This window comes from Ursus maritimus, unplaced genomic scaffold, assembly GCF_017311325.1.
Source record: "Ursus maritimus isolate PB19 unplaced genomic scaffold, ASM1731132v1 scaffold_2, whole genome shotgun sequence".
Lineage (NCBI taxonomy): Eukaryota > Metazoa > Chordata > Mammalia > Carnivora > Ursidae > Ursus > Ursus maritimus.
In genome coordinates this window covers 97,923,658-97,948,523 of record NW_024424452.1, presented here as the reverse complement: position 1 = coordinate 97,948,523, position 24,866 = coordinate 97,923,658, and the positions used below count along the sequence as shown (strand labels likewise).

At 37.7% G+C, this 24,866-nt stretch overlaps 1 long non-coding RNA gene across 1 annotated transcript in view; it reads right to left on the bottom strand.

The window, feature by feature from the left end:
* Positions 1-1,969: 1,969 nt before the first annotated feature.
* The window catches only part of LOC103657683, a 51,667-nt gene continuing 28,770 nt past the window's right edge, over positions 1,970-24,866 (bottom strand). Inside the window, exon 3 of the long non-coding RNA XR_566921.2 lies at positions 1,970-3,971. This is a non-coding gene — a long non-coding RNA (uncharacterized LOC103657683). The remainder of the gene's footprint in view (positions 3,972-24,866) is intronic.

Genomic DNA, 24,866 nt, shown 5'->3' with positions numbered 1-24,866 from the left:
GTTTACAATAGCCAAGACATGGAAACAACCTAAGTATCATCAACAGCTGAATGGATAAGGAAAATGTGGTGTGTATATATGGAATGGTTTCTGGTATACAATGGAAAATTGGTATATATATAGAATAGGGTAGTGGTATGTAATGGAAAAGACAGACCTTGAGGTGTTATGCTAAGTGAAATAAGTCAGGGAAAGACACTGCATGATCTCATTTACATGTGGATCTAAAAAGAAAACAAAACAAAAAACTCACAGGTACAAATAACAGATCGGTGTTTGCCAGAGGTAGGCGTTGGGGGTGGGTGGGTAAAATGGGTGAAGGTAATCAAAAGGTACAATTCCCAGTTATAAGGTAATGTATGTAATGTACACATAACATGGGGAGGTGTAATGTACAGCAGTTACAGTTAACAATACTGTATTACATATTTGAAAGTTACTAAGAGAGTAGATCTCAAAACTGTTCATTGTAAGACAATAAAATTGTAATTCTGTGTGCTGACGAATGCTAGCTAAATTGATTGTGGTGATCATTTTGCAATATATACATATATTAAATCCTTATGTTGTACACCTAAAACTGATACAATATTATATGTCAATTATATCTCAATAAAAATAAATTTTTTAAAAAGAATTATTTTGATGCAAAAGAGTGTACATATAAAAGACCGAAAGCAAGTCTCAGAAGTAGATTTTTTATGTTTACTGCATTTGTTTTCCACATTCATGTTCGCTGCAAGTAGCCACATGCATCTGGAAGTGATATATTAAAAAACAACAAATTTATGTATTTGCGTTTAAAGAGGCTCTGGGTATAGCCTAGGTTCTGTGGGTACAGGAAACAAAGTACGGATCTAATCTGAATGATGCCTCTTAAGGACACATAGTATATTTAAATGTTTTTCTTTTTGCCCCGAGGCTGCAAACAAAATGTCAACAATCTCTCAAATGACTGATTGATTAAATGACTTAAGATAATGCTCAATAGATGATCTGATAAAATCTTCTTTAGGTCCAAGTTATTCTTTCAATGTTTATTTATATTTTTGTAAGCTTTTTTTTTTTTTCCTTTTTTTAAATAAGAGTATGTACAACCTCTGTTTCAAAAGGCATCCTTTAGGGGTGCCTGGCTGGCTCAGTCAATAGAACATCTGACTCTTGATCCCAGGGTCATATTGGGCATGGAGACTACTTAAAAAAAAAAAAAAAGGCATCCTTTAAAGAAGTGGTGGTATATATATACAATGGAATATTATTCATCATAAAAATTGAGGAAATCCTGCCCTTGAGAGCGTTATGCTAAGGAAAATAAGTCAGACAGAGAAATACAAAGACTGTATGATCTCACTTACATGTGAAATCTAAAAACAAAACAAAAAAATTCAAACTGATAAAAAAAGAGATCAGATTTGTGGTTACCAAACGTGGTGGGGGGAGGAAGGGAATTGAAGGAAAATGGTCAAAAGGTACAAAATTCTAGCTACCAGATAAATACGGACTAAGATGTAACATACAACATGATGACTATAGCTAACAGTGTTGTGTGGTGTATAGCAAAGTTAAGGGAATAAATTCTAAGAGTTCTTATCACTAGGGAAATTTTCTTTTCTTTTTTCGTCGTCTTCTTTTTTTTTTCTTTCTCTTTTTACTGTACCCATATGAGGTGATAGATCCTAACTTAACCTACGTGGACATCATTTCGCAATATACTTAAGTCAAACCATTATGCTGTACACTTTATTTTTTTTTAAAAGATTTTATTTATTTATTTGACAGAGAGAGACAGCCAGCGAGAGGGGGAATACAAGCAGGGGGAGTGGGAGAGGAAGAAGCAGGCTCCCAGCAGAGGAGCCTGATGGGGGCTCGATCCCGGACCACCGGGATCACGCCCTGAGCCGAAGGCAGACGCTTAACGACTGCACCACCCAGGCGCCCCTATGCTGTACACTTTAAACTTATGCAGTGATGTGTGTCAGTGATATCTCAATAAAACTGGAAAAAAAGACATCCCCAAGTAATTGAATACTTTCTGGCAGCAGGTTTTTTGGACTCTAAAAGAATGTTGTGCCTGTGATTCTTCTCAGCATGTCTTACTTATTTGATAAGTGGTGCGTGTTTAACACGTTAAATGCCAAATCATACTTTCTGTCATTTCTTTGCTCTTTGAATACAATCTGATGTTTGTGTGTGCATCCGTGTATTTTAAACTATTTTGACTTACTTCAAATGAAAACAACTAAAAATAATGTGCTAAAGATTATCAGCACAGAAATGTTTCTATTAAATCATCGATTGTTTATTGGTGTGGTCATTGAATTAACCTATACATGTGTATTTGTTTCCCACACAGGCTCTAACACAGTGCCACGAACTGGCTGCCTTAAAACAACAGAAATGTGTTTCCCCACAGTTCTGAGGGTTAGAAGTCCCAAATCCAAAGTCGGCGGGATTGGTTCCTTCTGAAGTTTCTGAGGGAAAGCCTGCTCCATGCTTCCCTCTTAGTTTTTGCAAAAACCTTGGCATTCCCTGGCTTGTAAATGCATCGCTCCAATTTCTGCCTGTTGTCATAGGGCGTTTCCCTCTGTGTCCATCTCTGTGTCTCTTCTCTTCTTATAAGGACTTAGTCATATCGGATTAGGATTCACCTTAATTCAGTTTGACAACATTTTAAATTGATTATGTAGGCAAAAATCTTCTTTCCAAATAAGATCACATTATGCACAGGTATCCAGGGTGAGGACTTCTTTTTGGGAGGCACAATTCCCCATAGCAATATGTAAAACTACGTTTTTGTTACTACGTTTCAATTTATAGATGGCTGTAACATATTTTCTCACTTGATTTCAAGGATGCCATTTTTTTCACATCTCATGATGACTTGAAAGTAATTATTATGATTCATAATTGTTTCATAGTTAATCCTGGAACCATTAATATTTATTGTCGGTATATGCGACACCACTGCTTAACTAATTAAACCAATACAACACGAACTAGTTTAACTATTCCGAACATTTACATTATGATGTTAATCATCCAATACTCCAATCTAACCTTCCAAATTCCTCTCCGTGTCTGATTGAAATCTCTCAGTATAGGAATCAGACAATTATATCTTACTATTTTCAATTTCCTTACTCTGAAATATCCCTAAGTCACATAGGCTTTAGGTTAAATTTCACGTCCCATTATACACATGGCTTTCTTATTAACACAGGAGCTTGATATGTCTCATAAACACGTGAAGGAGGGTGTGTGGTGGGAAGAACACAGGCTTTGGACAAAACCCAGATTTAACCCATGCTCTGCTACTATGAACTGTCCAACATTCAGCAAGCTATTTAACCTTGTCTGTAAAAGGGTGTTGTTTGATTACATGACAATAGCTAAATGACAAGTGCTAATAGCTTCAGTAGCACTTATTACAGGCCAATCATTATTCTAGGTGTTTTACATACATTAACTTATGTAATTTTTACACAACATACCTATGAGGTAAGTACTGTTATTATCCCCATTTTATTTTATTAAAGATTCTATTTATTTATTTACAAGAGAGAACATGAGTGCGGGGCGTGAGGGGGCGTTGGACAGAGGGGGAGAGAGAAGCAGGCTCCCTACACAGCAGGGAGCCTGAACCCCAAGACAGGGTTCTTCCCAGGACCCTGAGATCATGACCTGAACCTAATGCAGACACTTAACTGACTGAGTCACCCAGGCGTCCCTATTATCCCCATTTTAAAGAAGGGAAACCAAGACACAAGAAGGTTTAGTAGCTCTCCCAAGGTCTATCACCTAGTAATGATACAACCGGAATTTGAACACAAGCAGTCTGGTTTGAAAGTCCACGCTCTTCATAACACCATATTGGCTTTCCAGTAAGCAAGTCATTTGCTGCGGAGGCTGATCCAATGGTCTGCGTGCCTTTTGGCGTTCACGTGGAAATGCATTCAGACCCCTCTTTATATCTGTGGATTAATAGAAATTCTGTATTTACTGGAAAACTACAACTAAAAGGTCTGAAGATTCTGAGTTCAGAAAAAAAAAGATTTACATTTAGAAAACATATCAAGCATAATGTCTTTAGAAGAATGTGGAAACTGTTCTCTGCCTCAGATCAGTATTGTTTTCTTTTTAATTCATTTAATTTTGAAGATGCCCAACTTCCCCCATGTTGTTTGTGAGGGGCCAACAGGAGACTACCTTACAGTCCTTGGTTTAATATGTACTAATGAATATGAGAGCATATATGTGTGTGCACGTGCATGCACATGTGGGCAGTGGGGAGAACACACAATTTGCATGGGGAATGTTTAAATCATTCTCAAGAGTTTGAAACTGTTCAGCAACACTTAAGTGGCCTGATAACATTATAAACAAAATAGATCATCAAATACCCTCTTAACCTACACAAGAACAAGGCATGGTGAACGCTAGAAATCAAACACTGTCTTTGATGAACTTATCTTCTTACAACATTCACCAGGGAGCAAAGTGTAAATAATTGGAAAGGAAATTTAACTAGATGTGACAGCCAGCTACTCACACGGTGTGCAGCAGCGGAACGATGGCTTGTTGGAGTGGACACGAAGAGTTAATTTCTGGCTCATGGCACCAGATAGTGGTGGTCCACTATCTCAGGAGGGGCCGAGGGAATCTGGTAGGAGGGTAAATCAAAAGTGTCTGGCACGTATGAGCAGCAGGCTGTGGGAAGTCCCAGTCTCACTGCTGATAACTTATCTCTCTCCTTCCATTGAAGCTGGATCGTGGTATTTAAAATACAGAGTATATTTTATGTTTGTGGTACCAAGGAGGTATTTATACAAATTTAAATCTTTTAAAAATGTAAATCATGTCATATTTCAAACTTACCAAAATACACAGAAAATAAAATGACACCCAGTTGAATGTTAAACCACCTAATTAATAGGTGTTTATTTTTTTTCTTGTTTGCTTCCATTTTTTTCTTCCTTCTTCTTCTCCAAAAAGAAACCTTATTTATAAGGTTTATAAATTTTGAACACATAAAAGAAGAAACATCAATCTTGTTTCATCCATACCTCTGCCCACTTCCTCCAGCTCCCCAGATTATTTGGAAGCAAGTCCTACCCGCCTTTCATCCATCACTTCACCCATACTTCTTTTTAACATTAATATCTTAAGCAAAAGGTTTATTTAGATATAATCACAACGTGATTGTCTTACCTGAATAATAGCAATTCCTTATTATTCTAGAGTACTCATTTAGTACTCAAATTTTACTGTTTTTCCCCCTAATTTTTAATAGTTTATTTGTTCGAATCAGAACCAAAACAAGGTCTATTCACTGCAATTGATGGATAGATCTCTTAACTCTCTTTGAGTCTGTAGATTCCTTACTTTTCTTTCTATTTTCTTCCTTGCAATTTATATGCTGAAGAAACCTACACTCCAGACTTTGTTGATTGCAGCCCAGTGGTTCCATTCAATATTTTTATTTGTCCCTTGTTTTTCCATAGATTGGGAATTGTATGTAGAAGTTTAAGCAGATATAAGTTCTTTTTTTTGGCAAGAGTGTTTCACAGGTATCTTGTGTATGCCTACCAGGAGCATATAATGTTGGCTTGTCTCTGTTTTATGAGTACTGCTCAGATTATCATTTTCCCTTTAAAGAAATTAAGTGTTACAGATACACTTAAAGTGCAGCTCATCCCTCATCTCTTCCCCAGAAGTAACGACTACCTGAACTTTGTGTGTTTCATTTTCATAAATAGCTTTATACCTTAATTATATAGGCATATTTTTATAAACTAGATTTAAAATGTGTATGTTTTAAAGTTTTACACAATTAGTATCACAATGCATGAAGGTACTTGCAGCTTTCTCTGGGAATTGATCTATGTTGATACATGAGAATCTAATGTATTTTATTTTTAACTACCTTTAAATATCGAATCATAGTAAACCCTAGTTTATTTATCAGTTTATGTGCTTATGGGCAGGTATGTCCTTTTCACTTTTCCCTGTTATAAACACCAGGGCAATAAGTATTCTTATACCTACATCACTGAGCTTATATACTCAAGTTTCTCCAGGGAAGGAACCTAAAAGGGAAATTTCTAGTTTGTGTTGGATCTGGCTTGTGCCAGCTCATGAGAGCCTATTGTTCAACTTCCAAAATTTTGTGAACTAGTTTTTAAACACAGACATTATTAACAATTAAATTATATAAACTTACAATTAAGTAACTTACATCAAAACCAAAAGTAATAAATCCCCAAGGTTCATCACTTACTAATTATTTTGCTATAATTTACTATGCTTTTGTATGTACTGCAATTATCTATGCTCTTGAGGTTATTTATATCTATTTTATCTGTATGGAGGAAATACTACATAATAGCATGATGCTGCTTATCTCTTCCCAACTGTGCTCCGAGTGGCACCACATGGGTAACTTGAAATCAGCCACAGTGGGAGTATTCACACCACAGAAACTGGACACTACTACAAATCAGGGCTTAATTTATTGTTTTGTGGATGGTCTACTTCAAGAAAGTAAGTGGAAAAAGTTAACAGTGCAGATTAACCTTAAAAGTGTATTGTGTCTACAGTCCTCACATTGTGCATAGCCGAGACTGAAACATTCTTCCAATGTTTAAAAAATTATCCAATAGGGGCGCCTGGGTGGCACAGCGGTTAAGCGCCTGCCTTCAGCTCAGGGCATGATCCTGGCGTTATGCGATCGAGCCCCACATCAGGCTCCTCTGCTGTAAGCCTGCTTCTTCCTCTCCCACTCCCCCTGCTTGTGTTCCCTCTCTCGCTGGCTGTCTCTATCTCTGTCGAATAAATAAATAAAATCTTTAAAAAAAAAATTATCCAATAACACATCCCATGTCCCATTCAATGGTCCCATTAACATTCTTTGAGAAGTGATGGACCATTCATGGAATGCTAGCACAAGTTAGAGACCATACTCAAAAATAAAATCCTCATAAATCAAAGCTCTTGATACACAGCGTTTTTCTTTTGAAAGAAAATATAAGTGAATCTCTTTGTGGCCAACAAGAAAAGGCACCACCCAGCTCCATTTTCAAGAAAGGACTCATTGGCTAGCTATACGCACGTGGATATCTGTCAGCCTCCCGCTGTTAGCGCCGTCTGCATCTACCTCAGCTTTTAGCCCAAATTCATGCTGTTCTTGGGGACGCTGCTACCCGATGACCGAGCAAGGTGGTAATTCAAGGTTCGAGCCATTTCCACCCAATGAGGAACGGCTTGGATGGGCAATCTTTGCTCTGGAGCTCCTGTCGTGCTGATAGATGCTGTCAAATCTACACTGCGGTTTGACAGCTCCTTGCCCAATCCTGTTTTCTTTCCTTTTTTTTCTTTTTTATGTGTTTCCCTCTAATAAAACTTTCTCACACTTGACTTCATCTCAGGGTCTGCTTCTTTTTAGGGACGCCACCTGCAACAATCTTTATGACTTTGAGTTAGAAAAGGATGTTTCCCTCCACTAGCTAAAAGGTTCTACAATAGGAATCTAACACTTTTTTGCTTGGAATTACTGCCTATCATGGTATGGCTTGTATACAGTTTGGAATTCTTACACTGAATTCAGACTAGGTTCTAAAAGGGTGTATTTGTTGAAATGTTAAGAGAGCTGTCTTTGTGTGGTGAGATTAAACAAAGATTTGTTGAAAACCTACAAGTTGCCAGGCATTGTTTTAAACAGTAGAAGACTCAAATCCAAGTAAGATTGTCCTTGGTCTGAAAGATCACACAAATGAGAACAAGGCAGGAGACACTCGGTAAGGCTGTTTTGGTTGATTGATCATATTCTATCTTAATTTGTTCTGGTCAAATCAACTTTGAGAAACTTTTGATGTTTCAGTTTTAGGTGGCAGCATCGTCACAGCTAGAAAATTATTCTCTAGATTTACTTAAAGGAAGAAATCATCCTTTTTTGGGGTGAGAAAGGGTCTTTCTCGTCTTATTTCAAAATGGCACTAGGATGTAACTATTGCGTGAGTGGGAAAATTTCTTACAGTACTTAGCTAGTTAGCTGGCACTACCAAATGTATATAAGTCATGTCCCCTTCCGATGCGGGCAGCTTATAAATGTTGCAACTATAAATAGAAAGGCTGCACAAACATACAGGGAGTACTTTTCTCCTACCACATATGGTCTTGTTCTGAGGTCCCTTTCTTGATCTCTGATAGTTGGCCCTTTCCTCCCTACAGTGGCAAGAAGATGAGCGCCATATGCTTAGAAATAGGAGTAGGAATGAACATTGCAGCATTACTTGGCAATGAAATAATATACAATTTTTAAAAACTTATTTAGATTGATATTGAGCGGAAAATGTGTAGGAATGAAAAGGAAACAGTTGTGTTCTAAGACTTTGAAATAAACTGGCCAACAATCCCTTATGACAGAGAGAAATATGTGTCTGATGAGGCCAGCGGCACTAGACTAAACTCAGTGATAGTGATGATTTAGAATCTGGCATCGCAAAGTTTTTAGTTCTGTGTGTAAATTGCAACACCCCCCACATCCACTGGATCTGAAATAGGAAAGACACTCTAACTCATCTCCCTCAACCTTCAAAGAAAAGCTAATCAGAAGAGGGGCTTGGGGGAGAGGCGCGAGGGCTAGTTTTATATGTAACCTGTCAGGGCAGTAGTCTCTGAATTTAGTCTCTGCAAACAGAAAAGATTGCTTATTGTTTTCTTTGTAGACCTATCACACATCTGGCAATGTCCCAAAAACTCAATTTATTCTCTAGGGTCTTCGAACCAGAAAAAGACAAAGGAGAGATTTTTCTCATGGTCACTCAGAGGGAATGGAATGAAAATCTTGTGCGGCTGTAGTTAAAACGGAAAAACCTTGAAGAGCAAGAAAACCTCTATGCAATTTCTGTGTTTGAGCTATTTTTAAATTTAAAGTGGAGAAGCCTGAGAAAAGGCAATCATAAAAACATCTCATAGTCTAGTTTAAGTTTAATTGCATTTTGTTGAAATACTTATGGCTAGATATTTGAGGAAGAAGGAGGAAAGCAGGCAAAGTCATGGGTTACTAGTAGCCTTCAGTAGAGCTTATGAAAATTGAAACGATCTACTCTCACACACCCAGGCTTGACGTCTAAGAATTCAGACCCCCAAACCCCTGACGAGCCAAGGGATTGCCCTTTACACACTTCTTCACACTGTCTCCATCTCCCACACCAGGGAGCCTTCCTGGGAGATGAGCTATTTCATGATCCCTCACTTAGCAAAACTAATATTTTTCACCTATTTAAAACACATGTTTTCTCACATCTTTATCTGAACATCGAATATATCATATCTTGATGGCCCGTTATTATGTAAGTGGCCATATTTCTTTCTTTCTTGGTGGTAAATAAAATAATGCTCTGTTTTAAAATATATTAAGTGAAAGGTAATAATGATAATAATAATATCAGCTGCATTTTTTGAGGACCTTCTTCGTATCAGTCACAGTGCTAGGTGATCTACAATTGGTATTTTATCTAATACAACCCTCGCAAAAATGTAGGAGGATTAGCTTCATCTTATGTATTAGAAAACAGACCGGGAGATCTTACCTTGAAAGAAGGAAGGCCTTCCAGAATGCAGGTCTGTCTGAGTCCAAACTCTATGCTCTTTCCAGTATGCTACACTGCCTCTCAAGACAACAATGGCTGCCTCTTCTTACCCACCTCTCTGAATAACAATGACATAACGATAACAGCAGCAAACACTTTTAAGGCATTTATACACCTGTGTTGTGTGTGTGTGTGTACTCACTTAATACAACACAGATATAAAGTAGGTACCATTTACCATTATTACCCTTATTTCATGGTATAGGAAACTAAACCACAGAGGCACTGCCCAAGGGCACACAGCTAGTACCATCCAGTACCATCCAGGCAGTGTGTCTACAGAGACTTAACTAACCCACCGTGTTCCCACACTAGGATTAACAATCAACATTTGGGAGCGCTCCTCTCAATGAGAGCTCACACTCAAGTGTCCACAAGATTTGACCACAATTCATTCATCTGTTTTCAGGAAGTACAACAATTTATATTCTAGTTGATTATCTTTTTCCTTCAGGTCCTATATGCCTCAATATAGAACAGGCTTTTGTAGGTTGCAAAAGAAATGTATACAGTGCAATTCCTTCCGGGGATTTTATTGAATTATCAGGGCTTAGCCACACAAAAACATTAAAGTAAATGATAGGGCAAGACAGAATGGAATAAACACATTTTGTACTTAATATGAGCTATGTATTTTGCTTATGCTACACATAATTTTCATAATGATCTATTGTTTTTCTCCTGTTATAGATGAAGATGCTGAGTAAAGGCAAGATGTGAAATAATGTGAACAAAGTGACAGAACAGGTCTGTCTGCTGCCACAGTCGATACACAGTTAGTGGCCAAAGAGAAGGATAGGAAGAGAGAGAAACGTGAACTGGAACAGAATATGGGCCCCAGTGGTGGCACTCGCATAGGGGGCACAGAGGGCATTCTAGAATGCTGTAGAAACTCCATGAGAAAAGCATGAGAGTAGGAGAAACCTGTCACATTGAGGACAGTGGTCCCGAAAGGAGTGAAGATAATTTGCAGCGGAGGGAGGTAAGCTCACATTTCACTTCATAACGCTCAGCTTTAAAAGACCATATGGAAAGTCTGAACTGGATTCGGAGCCAATACGAAGCCATTATAAGTCCCCAAGAAGTGTCCAAAGGACAATATTATAATTAATTAACTGAAACAATTATTTAGTGAGACAGCACATCCATTAAACTACAACTGAGATAGATGGAAATTCTACAGTTAAAATTAAAAATCTGGCAAATGATAAAGAAAATTCAGCCAAGCTTTTACCACAAATCTGCTGCTTAAAAAAAAAAAATAGCCGAAAATCTTCAAAATAATGCCCAGGCAATTGAAAAAGCCAGCATGTGATTTATAATATGCCACTGAATTTGAAGAGCATTGGAAGGAGGTTTACTTAAACCTCATGAAGACAATGATTTAGAGCATGGAATGGAGCCACTCGTGTGGGCAGAAGCGAGAAAGGTTATTGCAAAAACAGCCTGTCTCCTCTTGCATAGAAAAAAACCAGAAGCAGGGAGGATCTGTAGTCAATCAGCATGTCTAAATGACTATATCACCCTAAAAAATGCAGGTCAACACTGGGCTTTTCAAAGTTAAGGTGGATTGCACCTCCCTACCTCCTCCCTCCTCCACCCCCTCAAGACCCAGCACCACCATCTTTTGTAATCACTACAGGATACAATGGGCAATGAGCTGGAACTGAGATTTGGAACAGAGCTCTGTCAAATCAATACACCAGCTGGAGCAGAAAGTCCAAGAAACATAAATTTCTTGGAAAATGACCCTGTATTTTGGCAAGTATTACTGTGAATGAAAATACTTTAGAATCTCAACCCAGAACAAAATAGCAGTATTTTTTCCTCCAAACTCCTTTACAGTATGTTTTACTCATGTGCTTATCCCTGAGTCACAATTGCAGAAAAGTTTTCATAACATTAATCCTGAATGACTTTGAAGGATGTTATGCTATAAAACAATATTAGACTTTACTGTATACTGTCTATTGAAGTTATCTATTAAATTCTTTCTTCTCACCGTGAAGATTTTGCTTTTAAAGAAAGAATACTGAAAATGTATTCTGTGGAATGCTTTTAAAATGGAAAACACAACTTAGAATATACTAATATTTGCAGTGTAAACATTTCCATTTTCAAGTATAGAATTGGTATAGCAAGTCATCCTGACTTGAAACCTCCTATAATGAGAGCCCCCACAGAGTGGAAGAAAGAGGTAAATGATAAGTAAAATACTTTTGGCATTTTGCTGACTTATTCCTTTGGGCAGAGTATATAGTAGGGAAACTGAATAATTCCACCTTGTTCTATAGTAAATAGATAGTACAAATCCCAGGGTCTTTCTCCAGCAGAAATTAGTGTTCCCCAGTAAAACTCTAGAAATGATTTGATTGTGACCTGGAGTTTAGGTAATCAGAATAAGAGACACATTTCATATTTTTTCAATGTAGGGATTTCATTTTTTGCCTCCATGTATACTCACATTTTTTCAATTGAGCTCCGAAAAGCAAATGGTGTGGAAATAACTTGAGAACAGAAACGCCTCTTGGAGTTAAAACCAGAGTTTTACAGCTCTGCCATTTAACAGTCTGGGAGTGGGCAACCTTAACCTCTGAGACTCAGGTATTTGCTTGTTGTTAACTCACTTATTCAAGCTGTATTTATTGTGTATCTACTATTGTGGGAGGCCCTGGGTTCCACACTGGGGTTACGAAAATGAACACTGTATTCACAAACTCTGTCCTCATGAAGCTTATAGCCCCTGGAGAGAAATAGACACTAAACAAATATACACAAAACATTAATAATTAGTTGATTATAGTTTTGTTAAATAGAAAATGACAGGACCAAAATGGCATCACTTAGGTTAAGGCCCCAAGTCAAGACTTAACTACCTAACCTGACTGCAGTTGAGATAGGGAAACTGAAAGACTATAAAAATCTGCTTTTTGCTTCTTTTCCTGTTTCTGATCTTGCTAGCACCTGCACGCCCAACGTGCACATGCCTCGTAATGCAAGTACTGTATGTCCCCCTTGTAAGGGACAAGGAGTTTGTGATTTCTTTAGAAAAGATAACATCTCAGGAAGGACCAGGTGAGAATAACCCAAGGAAACTATCATATGTCAGAATAGCACCTGGGCCATCACCTTTGTTCTAACCAGTTTCTGGCTGCCTGATAGGACACATACACCAGACCTCCATCCTCAATAAAAGCCGCAGATCCTGAGTATAGATGGGGGTCCTTTCTGAGTCTCCTGGACAGTCTGTACCTGCACTCCCTCTATACCTTCAATAAACTGTCCTTTCACCACCTGCTGGCTGGAGTTTGATTTCTATCCTGTGCAAAGCCAGGTTCCCTCTTGGTGGTCCTGTGGGATCCCCTCAGAGTCGCCAGACCTGGTGCCTGCATCACAGCTTCAACCCCCCAGAAATGTAATCTTTAACCAGTCAACATAGGAACTGCCTGGTCAGCCTAGGAAATTTACTGATAGACACCTTCCGTTCCCCTTAGGAGGGCAACCTTGCCTAAAACAATGGATTCTTTAAGTATTTCCTTTTTTCCATGCCTTTTCCACCTTCAAAAACCTTGCTCTTTCTGTAACCCTCTGCATCTCCCCTCTACTTGCTAGATGGGACACTCCCTAATTCATGAATAGATGAGTAAAGCCAATCGGATCTTTAAAATGCACTGGGTTGAATTTTCGTTATTTAACAGATTTCCTAAGTGTTAAGAAGGAACAGTGGAGTATAGATTGGCACCTGATAATGGAGGTTCCCAATCCTGCTTTTGTGGATCCTAAATAATAAAATGTCACTGGCACATAGAAAATCATAGAAAGTGGTAGCTGAATCTGAAAACACGGCTGTTTGGCTAATGGAGAATCTAGGAAAAAAGCAGGATCAAAGTTTTCTGATTCCTATTTAAGTTCTCTTGCCTATCAGAAAACTGATAGCAATCTTCTTATCAGGGGGCTGGCAGAGGGAAAAGAGAGAATTTCATGCAACATATGCTATAACTTGAGGACAGACAGAAAAAAAATTTAAGGACTCAAATTTAGTGTGTCTCTTGGTATACACAAACCTTAAAGAATTCCTTTTTTTCTTTTTTTCTCTTCTTTCTTTCTTTCTTTCTTTCTTTCTTTCTTTCTTTCTTTCTTTCTTTCTCTTCATACTGCTTTGGTTTCTTACTCAAAACTTGAATTGTTTGACAAGAGATTTTTCTTTCTTCCTTTCCTTTCTTAAAGAAGAGGCTTAGAACATGAAGCAACAGTTCAGGCACCAGTGGGTAAGGGGTTTAACGGAAATGATCCTAATTCAATTTTGTTCAATTCACCACATTTTGATTCGGGAAAAAACCAAAAAGGAATCTGGCCTCATAACTGAGTGGAGGCTTGTTCTAACTCATTCATCACATTCAATGACTATTCCGCTCCAAGCTAAACTAAAAATGGAATATTACAGACCCCAGAGGCAGCTTGCGGAGCTTCACAATGGCTCACCTGCTGAATTCAATCTATGAGAGAAAATGCTGCTTTGTATGCAAGGGCTCTGTTTTGCATGTTGTTGCGTGAGATATTTAGAATTTCTAGTGTTTTTGTGGCCATCTTTAAGATCAAGAAACCAAAACAAAATAAAGAAGGAAGTTACCTCCTCAGGGAAATGTTATTCGTCATGAGTAAAGCCAGAAATACTGTTGTCTGACTCACTCTGGCTGGATTCAGCTTCAGGGGACAGCGGTACGATGAGGAGAACTAGCAAAATGAACAGAGAGGGGGAAGGGAAGAAAAAAGAAGCCCATATAAAAGAGAGGAGAAAAAAGTTGAAAGAGAAATCTTAAAAGGAATGACTCTTCCATAGAGTGGCTGATAATACTTTTGTAGAAATTTTAATGAAAATACAATCTTTGGGAAGTTTTTCTTTTTTCTTTGTTTTTGAATGCAAATTCAAATTCTGATAAATCAAAGGTTCAGAAGATCCAAAACTGGAAGGGATAATTTAATAGGAGAGAAAGTAGAATCAAGATGAAAAAATTACACAGTGTGGAAAATTGGGTCAAAACAAAAGAATATAAAATGTTTAACCGATTAGTTAGAATTCGATATTGAGATTCTCAATCTAATGACACAGACTGCCTGCCCTGGCTTTGTTCAGAACCCATGATGCTGACCCCTGTAGGCTCCATTGACTCCTTGCCCAACATCCAAGGCTAGTGGAACTGGACTTGTTGGTATTTTTTTTAAAACAATAATTACTATTTTTTTAAAGATTTTATTTATTTATTTGACAGAAAGACAGCCAGCGAGAAAGGGAACACAAGTGGGGGGAGTGGGAGAGGAAGAAACAGGCTCCCAGCAGAGGAGCCCAATGCAGGGCTCGATCCCAGGACCCCAGGATCATGACCTGAGCCCAAGGCAGATGCTTAACCAGCTGAGCCACCCAGGCGCCCCCTGAGTTTGAATTCTGTGTTAATTGTCCATTGATTTTAGGTAAGTTGCTTACCTTCTTCAGGTCTGTTTCCTCATCTGCAATAGAGGAGTGATATATACTGTCTACCTTATAGACTGTAAGTATTTTAAGTATTACATAAGCGAACATAAGTAAAGCACTTAGAACAGTGCCTGGCATATAGAAAGCACCCAAAAAATGATAACTATTATTATTATGTAATTGATAAATAAATATTAGCTACTATCATGTGTCTTCATTTTTAATGTTATTATTACCACAGCATACATTACCTCTATGAGGTAATGGAAACTAGTGGGAACAGTGACCCAAAGCTTCCTTATCTAATGACTACTTCAAGTGGCAAATTTCAATAACTCTCTTAATTCTGATTTAAATTCAGATCTCTTCTGGTCCAGGAGCCTGGTTACGAACCATTAATCTTACTTTTTCTGTTTGGCTGGAACTCAGTTTGACTCATCCCAGTTCTAGATGCTAATATCAGGGTCCGCCAACTATGGCTTCATCCCCACACCAATGAATACAGATTTTGATGGGATGATGACTCTGAAATCCCTCTGGTGACAAGAATCTTTTCTTCCTTGGAAAGCCATCTGCCTTCATCCCTTCAGGCTACTAAAACAAAATAACTGGTGGCTCATAAAAAATAGAAATTTATGTCTCAAAATTCTGGAGGCTGGGAAATGCAGGATCAAGACACTGGCAGATTCAGAATGTGGTGAAAGCCCATTTCCTTAAAGGTTGTCTTTTTGCCGTAACCTCACATGACGGAAGGGGTGAGGGAGCTCTGAGGTCTCTTTTATAAAAGCACTAATCTCATTGATGAGGGGTCCACCATCATGATCTAATCACCCCTAAAGCCCCACCCCCTGATATCATCTCAGGGGTTAGAATTGCAACATACGAATTTTGGGGGGGACATAAACCTTCACTCCATTATACCACTCATTTCCACCTGTCGTAGTTTTTGGATATCCCCGCTGGTGGAGATCAAAATCATGTTTCATAGGCCTTGATTTAGAATTCTGGAGTTCTCCCAGGACCAGGCAGGGGAGGCATGGAGCTGGCAGGGATGATTTCCTCCACCTCACCCAGGTCAACTCCTGACAGCCACTACTAATATCTGATTAATTTACAGTGGCATGAGGAAAGGTGTGTATATGTGTATGCAGGCATCTTAAAAGATCCAGTATATGAATCCTCAATTTTAAAATACTAAGTACTGTTTTGACTGACAGGAATGATTACCTAAGAATATATCTAGCTCACTTTTTTATATAAAATTCACATAATCATGCACTGGTCTTATATAATAATGAAACCATTTTTATTATTTTCATTTTTTTTCTTTTCTCTAAAATTTTCTTGTGGATGATATCTTGTCTTGATATTCCATATTGGGGGTTCCATAACCAATGCATGCATACACTGCTTCCATATCTATATAATCGAAAAGCCCTGAAATCTCACATTCAATATGACCATCCAATCACATTTTTATCTACACCCTATTTTGTTAATAACTTTCCTGTAACTTCAAACATTTAAAATACTTAAAACTTTTCTTAATGCTTATATACCCAAAAAAGAAAAGTCCCCAAAAGAAGCTTTCTTGATAAATCAGGCAACTATTAGTTCAAGTGATAACAGATGACTGGGTAAGATCAATGTGACAGTTAAGTAGCCTAAAGTAGAATTTCTAAGGATGTCCATGCAATGCCTTAGGTTATAGGTTTAAGTGTGGTATAGGTGTTCCTCTGTCATTTTGTTCTTCCCTTAAAATTACACAATATTTTTTTTTAAAGATTTTATTTATTTACTTGACAGAGATAGAGACAGCCAGCGAGAGAGGGAACACAAGCAGGGGGAGTGGGAGAGGAAGAAGCAGGCTCATAGCGGAGGAGCCTGATGTGGGGCTCGATCCCATAACGCCGGGATCACGCCCTGAGCCGAAGGCAGACGCTTAACCGCTGTGCCACCCAGGTGCCCCAAAATTACACAATATTTTAATTGCTCATTTACTTTCTTGTTGTTATTCAGCCTACAAATTTAATTCAACTCAACCAATGCTAAGTTAGCCCCTATCATTCTCAAAGATGTGCCCAAAGATATTCAAGAGGAAAATTTGAGTAAGATGTATTTTCAGCTTTTAAATAGCTTATATACATGATGTGATCAATTATCCACTTTGGGTTTTTTTTAGCTTTAGTACATGGTTTTTAGTGCATGGTTTTTAGTACATGGTTTTTTCCCATGTACTTTATAACCAGTTTCCCTGTCCCCATTATTAATATTTTAAATTAGCATAGTACATTTGTCACAACTAATGAACCAATATTGGTACATTATTATTAACTGAAGTCCTACCTTTACTCAAACTTTGTTATTCTTTACCATCACCTCTTCTGTTCTAGGACTTATGCTAGGATACCACATTATATTTAGTATTCATACCTTCTTAGGCTCCTCTTGTCTACAACCTTGAGAGTTATGAGAAGTACTGGTCAGATATATTGTAGAATGTCTAACTGCAATTTGTCTGAAGATTCTCATGATTAGATTGCAGTCGTGAATTTTTTTGAGGAAGACCACAGAGATGAAGTGCCATCCCCAGATTGAATGAAAGAGTACACAGGATCAACATGACTTAGTAGCATTGATATTGACCTTGATTACCTGGCTGAGGTAGTGTTTGTCAGTTTTCTCCACTATAGTTACTTTTTCCCGTCCTCCTTTCTGTATTATTCTCTCTTGAACAAAATCACTACACACAAGCCAAACTTAATGTACGGAGTTAAACTACACAAATTATAAGGAATTGAGTATCTGTGCAAATTATTCGAAATTATTATTTTTTTTAGATTTTATTTTTAAGTAATCTCTATACCCAACGTGGGGTTCAAACTTAACAACCCTGAGATCAAGAGTCACATGGTCCACAGACTAAGCCAGCCAGGCACCCCTGAAATTCTTTTTTTTTTTTTAAAGATTTTTATTTATTTATTTGACAGAGAGAGAGACAGCCAGCGAGAGAGGGAACACAAGCAGGGGGAGTGGGAGAGGAAGAAGCAGGCTCATAGCGGAAGAGCCTGATGTGGGGCTCGATCCCATAACGCCGGGATCACGCCCTGAGCCGAAGGCAGACGCTTAACCGCTGTGCCACCCAGGCGCCCCCACCCCTGAAATTCTATCACATGGGAAATCTACCCATTCTTCCTCATTTATTTATTCATTCACTTATCATATTGATTTGACTCATGGATATTTATTTTATTTTTTGGGTTGTAACACAGTACTACTTTATTTTGTTGCTTGAGTTATTCCAGCTTTGGCCATTGGGAACTCTTTCAGTTGGCTTTTGAATCTCTTTGACATTTCTACATTCTTTTTTTTTTTTTTTTTTTTNATATTTTTTTTTTTTTGTTAAAGAAGTTTTCAATCCTTTTTTTTTTAAGATTTTTTGATTGATTGATTGATTGATTGATTGAGTGTTCATGCACAGTCACAAGTGGAGGAAGGGGCAGAGGGAGAGGGAGAGAGAATCTCACCCAGACTCCAAGCTGAGCATGGAGCCTGACGGGGGCTCGATTCCAAGACCCTGAGATCATGACCTGAGCTGAAATCGAGAGTCAGGTGCTTAACTGACTGAGCCACCCAGGCACCCCCATATCTTGTATCTTTTCTGATCCACTCCTAGAATCAACCATTTCTCCAAGGAATCTTTGTTCCTTTTCTTGAAGAATGGTATTAGAAACTAAGATGTGAGCACTAAGTGTACTTGTCACTAGGAGGGAGTTGTTGCTTCTCGACCTTCTCAGCTGATAGAGCAAGGAAATATACCTGTGCATATGAACCTGTGTACATATACATTAACTATAAATATATCTATATGTAACCATCTGTATCTATATTAAGCTGAAATTGAGTTCATGCTGTTATCTCCAACTCTATTCCATTACCAACAGCTCATTATAGCCTCCATCTCTTGCTTATTTGCAAACTCCCCCTTCAACAGTGAGAGATCTGGGTCCCACTCACTTACTGAAGTCTCCAATTGCAGTAAATGCAAGTACAGTGGTTTCAGAACTGTTAGCCCGTATCCCTGTGGGAAACAACTTTATCAACTAGAGTACAGTTTATACTCCCTCTTGACTTTAATCCTTCAGGCTTCACTCATTCTCAGTTACTCAGGTCAGGACCTTTTCCCCCAGCCCTTTCAGTGAGGTTGTTTTATAACCTTTACTTTGCAGTTAGTTTCTTTTAGTCACATTCTGCATTCCATCTTGGTTCTCCTGAACTCCTAAATTTTTTTTGTGGGTTTTTTTTTTTCATTTAAATACATTAAGTTTCAGTCTTTGTGCTGTAAAGTTCCATAGGTTTTGACAAATGCATAGAGCCATGTATTCACCATTAGAATATTATACATAATATTTCACCACCCCAAAAATAAATCCCTGTGCTTTACCTACTAAACCCCCTCCCATGAATCCCTGACAACCACTGATCTATTTATTGTCTCTATAGTTGTACCTTTTCCAGAATGTCATATAAATAGAATCAAACAGTATAGAGCCTTTTCACCTGGCTTCTTTCTCTTAGTAATATGCATTTAAGATTTAGGCACATTGTTTGGTGACTTGATAGAACTTGTTACCACTTCCTAGTTATCACTTGTTCATTTACTTAAGGGGCTTACCCAAACTATGCTTATGTCTGAGGGACAGGATTCATACCCAGATAGAACAGTAGGTCAACTGGGGGAGTAAGAGAAAATGTAGTAGGAAATGAAATCAGAGAGGTAGCCAGGGACCAGGCTGATACAGGATCTCGTAGGGCAAAGTGAGGAGTATATGTTACATCCAAAGCATCATGCGAAGCACTGGAGTATTCTGAGGCTGACAGTGATCTTTTCTATATTTTTAAATGATCACTCTGGGTGCTGGTGAGGAAAGATATTATAGTCAAGGCAAGAGATGATGGTGGCTTGGATGAAAGTGATTGTAACGCAGATTGTAAGAAATGGTTGAATTAAAATAAAATTTGAAGATGCAGCCAATGGGACCTGCTGATGGACTTTAGGGTGAAGTATAAGCAGTCAAAAATAATTCCATGATTTTGGCTCAAGAAACTGTGAACAATGATGCCATTCACTGAGGTGGAAAACACTGGTGGTACAGCAGGGTTGAGATAAATCCTTAGAACTGGGGAATCAGATGTCATATGGACATCTAATTGGAAATGTTTGAGTATATGAGTTGGAGGTTCAGGGGAGAAGCCAGAACTCATGAAACAAATTAGGTAATTTTCAATATATGCATGGTATTTAAACAAAAACACAGATGAAATCACTTAATCAATGCACATATCTAGAGAAGGAAGAGCAAAAATGAAGTTCTGAACAGTTAAAGGATCCACCAAAGGAAACAAGATATTAGTGATTGTGGAAACAAGGAGGCCAATATTAGAAAGTGTTTAAGTAGAAGTGATTAGTAAAATGCTACTGATAATATAATTAGCATAAGGAAAAATAATTTGCATTTGAATTTAGCAGTGTGGGGCTAATTGGTGACCTCCAACAAGAAGAGTTTAGTTTTAGTCTTGGGATTAAAAGCATGATTTGGAAATGTATTTGAGGGGTGCCTGGGTGGCTCAGTCATTAAGCGTCTGCCTTCAGCTCAGGGCCTGATCCCACGGTCCTGGGATCTAGCCCCAGATTGGGCTCCCTGCTCCACTGGGAGCGCTGGGAGCTCCGGGAGCACCGGGAGCCTGCTTCTTCCTCTCCCACTCTCCCTGCTTGTGTTCCTTCTCTCGCTGGCTGTCTCTCTCTCTCTCTCTCTCTGTCAAATAAATAAATGAAATCTTAAAAGGAAAAAAAAAAGAATGAGAAGTGAGGAAATGGACACTCAATATAGACAATGGATTTTGATAATACTGTTTTAAAGAGAGAGAAAACAGAACTAGTTTAACAGAAGTGTAAAGAGAAAAATTAAAAATGAGATGAGAAAGAGGTAAATATTAATATTTACATGCTGGTAGTAGTGACATAGTATGGAGTGAAGAATTTATATTACAGAAAATAATTCCAGGATGAATATCTTTTAATAATAAGTGATAAAGGAGAGAATCAATTTACCAGTAGAACGGTTAACCAAAGATACTGTACATTTCGTGAGGACAAAGACTCATCTTTCTGGTTCTTCATTTTAGCCCCAGTGCCTAGCATAGTGCCTAGTAGATAAAAAAAGATCAATAGCTATTTGCTGAATGAATTAACTCAATTAAGTCCTTTTAGATATTGTTGTTTAAAAGCGCTTTGCTCTGTTCTACTGCATAAATACTAATATTATAATTGTTAATATCTGGATTACAACAAGAAAACCTGCTATCCAATTTTATTTGCTAATTACTAAAAATTTCTTAGAATTTCTATAAATTTCATTGTAACATAGTATTTCAGTTGTAACCTTATTTGTAACAAATATGAAACTGCAATAGCTAATTGGTTTATTTCTTTTAGTATTATGCATATAATTTGAACATACAAAAATAGCATTTAAAAAAGTCTAAGTGATAACCTTTGGCATTAATTTTAACAACCTGAGAGAAGTCTCTATCTGTATTTAATTACATCTTAAGAAAAAATAGAACATTACTTTTAAAATTATATAAACTCTTTATAGACAGGGAAAGCACATACAGAATAATGCATAAATCAAAAGGACATATTCAGGTAACCTTTGCCCAGATCAAGAAATAGGATGTTGCCAGAACCTCAAAAGTTCCTGTCATGTCCCCTTTTAGTCACTACCCCTATTGAAGTTACTCACCCTTCTGACTAATTTTGCCTGTTTTTGAGCTTTATATAACTGGAATCATGCATTACATATGATTTTTGTGTTTGGCTTCTTTTGTTCAACATCTTTATCCATACTTGTTGTTTGTAGATTTAACCATATTGTTGTTTGTAGATTCAGATTTTTTCATTGCTAGATAAACTTCCTTGTATGAATACACAACTACTTATTCATTCAATTGTTAGTAGGAATTTAGGTATTTTCTAGTTTGGGGTTATAATGAACAGTACTGCTATAAACATTTAAGTATATGTTGCTTTTTAAAAAGATGTCATTTATTGATTTGAGAGAGAGTGAGCAAGAGAGAGAGAGCACAAACTGGTGGGGAGTGAGTGAGGGAGATGCAGACTTCCCGCTGAGCAGGGAGCCCGACTCAGGGTTCAACCCCAGGACCCAGGGATCATGACCTGATCCAACGGCAGACGCTTAACCAACTGAGCCACCCAGGTGCCCCTAAGTATATGGTTTTGATGAACATAATAGTAAATGTGTTGGGTATTTACCTAGGAGTAGGACGGTTGGGTCATAGAGTATGTGTAATGCTATAATATAATCTATCTTTAAAACTAGGTCAGTATTTTTCTGATTGCCCTAAGAAGCTAGAGTTGAATGTTTTTAAATTCATAGTTTTTAATAAAATCATATTGTATTGTATTTTGTTTAAGAATATGAATATACTGGGGCGCCTGGGTGGCACAGTCGTTAAGCATCTGCCTTTGGCTCAGGGCGTGATCCCAGCGTTCTGGGATTGAGCCCCACATCAGGCTTCTCCGCTAGGAGCCTGCTTCTTCCTCTCCCAGTCCCCCTGCTTGTGTTCCCTCTCTCACTGGCTGACTCTCTCTCTCTGTCAAATAAATAAATAAAATCTTTAAAAAAAAAGAATATGAATATACCTGTTGTGGGCAAAATCATGACCATTCCCCCACCTGCCCCCTTCCCAAAATTCTACATTCTAATCCCTGAGATCTGTTTAATATGTTACCTTAAATAGCAGAAGGAATTTTTCAGGTATGATTAAATTAAAGATCTTGAGAAGGGGAGATTAGCCTGGATTATCCAGGTGGGATTAATATAATCCCAAGGATCTTTGCAAGAGGAAGTAGGAAGTTCTGAGTCATGAAGGAGATACATCTACAGGAAAGAAGAAGTCAGAGAGAGAGAGATTTAAAGATGCTGCACTATTGGCTTTGAGGGCAGAGGAAAAGGACGTGAGCCAAGGAATGCAGGGGACCCTCAGAAGCTGGAAAAGAAAGGATACATATCAAACCATAAGAGACTCTTAATCCTAGGAAACAAACTGAGGGTTACTGGAGAGGAGGGGGATGAGGTGTGGGGTGGCTGGGTGATGGATATTGGGGAGGGTATATGTTGTGGTGAGTGCTGGGTGTTGTGTAAGACTGATGAATCACAGACCTGTACCCTGAAACAAATAATACATTACATGTTAATTTAAAAAAAATATTATCAGGGAGAAATAAAAAAAAAGAAAAAGAAAGGGGACATATTCTTCACAGAAGAGTCGTCGGCAAGGGAATGGATTCTCCCTTTGAGTCTCCAGAAAGTAAACAAATTTGTCAACAACGATTTTAGCCCTGTATGACCCATTTCAGACTTCTGACCTGTAAAACCGTAAGATAGTAAATTTGTGTTACTTAAAGCTATTGAGTTCCTAATTTGTTACAGTAGCAGTAAGAAACTGATATAATACTGAATACGGCCTTTTATTTCTTTAAAAAAAAATTAAACCTTTTTTGCAGTCTTTTGAGAAATATGAAATTTGGATTATATTTCTAACACCAAGAAAAATGATTAAAAATTCTTTTTTTTACCACAAGTATATTTTATTTTATTTTATTATTTTCTATTAAGTTTTTAATTTTAATTCCCGTATACGGTGTTACATTAGTTTCAAATGTACAATATAGTGATTCAACAATTCTATACATTACTCAGTGCTCATTGTGATAAATGTACTCTTTTTTAAAATTTTTAGATTTATTTATTTTAGGGAGAAGAAGGAGGGTCAGAGTGGGAGGGAGAGAGAATCTTTAAGCAGACTCTGGCTGAGCACAGAAGCCCAGTGATGAAGGGCTTAGTCCCACAACCATGAGATCATGACCTGAGCTGAAACCAAGAGTCAGACACTCAACTGACTGTGGCACCCAGGTGCCCTTTGGTAAGTATACTCTTAATCCCCTTTACCTATTTCACCCACCCCCACCCACCTCCCCTCTGGTAACCATCAGTTTGTTCTCTACAGTTAAGAGTTTGTTTCTTGGTTTGTCTCTCCCTCTCTCCTTTTTTTCCCTTTGCTCATTTGTTTTGTTTCTTAAATTCCACATATAAGTGAAATTATATGGTATTTGTCTTTCTCTGACTGACTTATTTTGCTTAGCTTTATACTTTCTAGCTCCATCCACTTTGTTACAAGTGGTAACAATTTCATTCTTTTTTATGGCTGAATAATGTTTTAATATATATATATATATATACACACACACATATATATATACACACACACATACATACATATATGTATACACACACACACACACACATATATATATACATACACATACATACTACATCTTTATCCATTCATCTATTGATGGATACTTGGGCTGCTTCCATAATTTGGCTGTTGTAAATAATGCTGCAATAAACACAGGGGTGCATCCCTTTGAATTAGTGTTTTTATATTTTTGGGGGAAATACCCAGTAGTGTAATTACCGGATCATAGGGTAGTTCCATTTTTAACTTTTTGAGGAACCGCCATACTATTTTCCATAGTGACTGCACCAGTTTGCATTCCCTTGAATGTGGTCTTTTAAAAATGAGCTATTTTAAGTACTACTTACATTTAAAAAAAATCAAATCTCTTGTTTTATTTTAGTATATAGTTTCATTTTAGC